Consider the following 2,985-nt stretch of genomic DNA (forward strand, 5'->3'; position numbering starts at 1 on the left):
CCTATATAAAGAGGGGGGGTGGGAGGGCAGCCGCACCTAACACCTGGTGCCTCCCTTCCCCCCTTGCTACACCTCTCCCTCCTGTAGTTGCTTGGTGAAGCCCTGCCGGAGCCCTGCTGCATCCACCACCACGCCGTCGTGCTGCTGGATCTTCATCAACCTATCCTTTCCCCTTGCTGGATCAAGAAGGAGGAGACGTCACGCTGACCGTACATGTGTTGAACATGGAGGTGCCATCCGTTCGGCGCTAGGATCTCCGGTGATTTGGATCACGACGAGAACGACTCCCTCAACCCCGTTCTCTTGAACGCTTCCGCACGCGATCTACAAGGGTATGTAGATGCACTCCTCTCTCTCGTTGCTAGATGAACTCATAGATTGATCTTGGTGAACGTAGGAAATTTTTTATTTTATGCAACGTTCCCCAACAGTGGCATCATGAGCTAGGTCTATGTGTAGTTCTCTATTGCACGAGTAGAACACAAATCTGTTGTGAGCGTAGATGTTGTCAACTTTCTTGCCACTACTAGTCTTATTTTGCTTCAGCGGTATTGTGGGATGAAGCAGCCCGGACCGACCTTACACGTACGCTTACGTGAGACATGTTCCACCGACTGACATGCACTAGTTGCATAAGGTGGCTAGCGGGTGTCTGTCTCTCCTACTTTAGTTGGAGCGGATTAGATGAAAAGGGTCCTTATGAAGGGTAAATAGAAGTTAACAAAATCACCTTGTGGTTATTCGTAGGTAAGAAAATGTTCTTGCTAGAACCCAATTGCAGCCACGTAAAAGATGCAACAACAATTAGAGGACGTCTAACTTGTTTTTGCAGCAATTGCTTTGTGATGTGATATGGCCAGAAGTTGTGATGAATGATGAATGATATATTGTGATGTATGAGATCATGTTCTTGTAATAGGAATCACGACTTGCATGTCGATGAGTATGACAACCGGCAGGAGCCATAGGAGTTGTCTTAATTATTGTATGACCCGCGTATCAATGATTTAACGCCATGTAATTACTTTACTTTATTGCTAAAACCGTTAGCCATAGTAGTAGAAGTAATAGTTGGCGAGCAACTTCATGGAGACACGATGATGGAGATCATGGTGTCATGTCGGTGACGAAGATGATCACGGAGCCCCGAAGATGGAGATCAAAGGAGCTATATGATATTGGCCATATCATGTCACTACTATATAATTGCATGTGATGTTTATTATGTTTATTCATCTTGTTTACTTAGAACGACGGTAGTAAATAAGATGATCCCTCATAACAATTTCAAGAAAGTGTTCCCCTTAACTGTGCGTCGTTGCTAAAGTTTGTTGTTTCGAAGCACCACGTGATGATCGGGTGTGATAGATTCTTACGTTCACATACAACGGGTGTAAGACAGTTTTACACATGCGAAAACACTTAGGTTAACTTGACAAGCCTAGCATATACAGACATGGCCTCGGAACACAGAGACCGAAAGGTCGAACATGAGTCGTATGGAAGATACGATCAACATGGAGATGTTCACCAATGATGACTAGTCCGTCTCACGTGATGATCGGACACGGCCTAGTCGACTCGGATCATGTAACACTTAGATGACTAGAGGGATGTCAAATCTGAGTGGGAGTTCATTAAATAATTTGATTAGATGAACTTAATTATCATGAACTTAGTCTAAAATCTTTGCAAAATATGTCTTGTAGATCAAATGGCCAACGCTCATGTCAACATGAACTTCAACGCGTTCCTAGAGAAAACCAAGCTGAAAGATGATGGCAGCAACTATACGGACTGGGTCCGAAACCTGAGGATCATCCTCATAGCTGCCAAGAAAGCATATGTCCTAGACGGACCACTAGGTGAAGCACCCATTCCAGAGAACCAAGATGTTCTGAATGCTTGGCAGTCACGTGCTGATGATTACTCTCTCGTTCAGTGTGGCATGCTTTACAGCTTAGAATCGGGGCTCCAAAAGCGTTTTGAGCAACATGGAGCATATGAGATGTTCAAGGAACTGAAAATGGTTTTCCAAGCTCATGTCCGGGTCGAGAGATATGAAGTCTCCGACAAGTTCTATAGTTGTAAGATGGAGGAAAATAGTTCTGTCAGTGAGCACATACTCAAAATGTCTGGGTTGCACAACCGCCTATCCCAGCTGGACATTAACCTCCCGGACGAGGCGGTCATTGACAGAATCCTTCAGTCGCTCCCACCAAGCTACAAGAGCTTTGTGATGAACTACAATATGCAGGGGATGGTGAAAACTATTCCTGAAGTATTTTCAATGCTAAAGTCAGCAGAGGTAGAAATCAAGAAAGAACATCAAGTGTTGATGGTCAATAAAACCACCAAGTTCAAGAAGGGAAAGGGTAAGAAGAACTTCAAGAAGGACGGCAAAGATGTTGCCGCGCCCGGTAAGCCAGTTGCCGGGAAGAAGTCAAAGAATGGACCCAGGCCTAAGACTGAGTGCTTTTATTGCAAAGGGAAGGTGTCGGTGTCAAAACCGGTGGATCTCGGGTAGGGGGTCCCGAACTGTGCGTCTAGGCGGATGGTAACAGGAGACAAGGGACACGATGTTTTACCCAGGTTCGGGCCCTCTTGATGGAGGTAAAACCCTACGTCCTGCTTGATTGATATTGATATTGTGGATGTTTACAAGAGTGGATCTACCACGAGATCAAGGAGGCTAAACCCTAGAAGCTATCCTATGGTATGATTGTAATGGTTGTTGTTGTGTCCTACGGACTAGAGCCATCCGGTTTATATAGACACCGGAGAGGGCTAGGGTTACATAGAGTCGGTTACAATAGTAGGAGATCTACGTATCCGTATCGCCAAGCTTGCCTTCCACGCCAAGGAAAGTCCCATCCGGACACGGGACGAAGTCTTCAATCTTGTATCTTCATAGTCTTGGAGTCCGGTCGATGATGATGATAGTCCGGCCGATGATAGTTCGGCCGATGATGGTAGTCCGGCTAT

This window comes from Triticum aestivum, chromosome 2B, assembly GCF_018294505.1.
Source record: "Triticum aestivum cultivar Chinese Spring chromosome 2B, IWGSC CS RefSeq v2.1, whole genome shotgun sequence".
NCBI lineage: Eukaryota > Viridiplantae > Streptophyta > Magnoliopsida > Poales > Poaceae > Triticum > Triticum aestivum.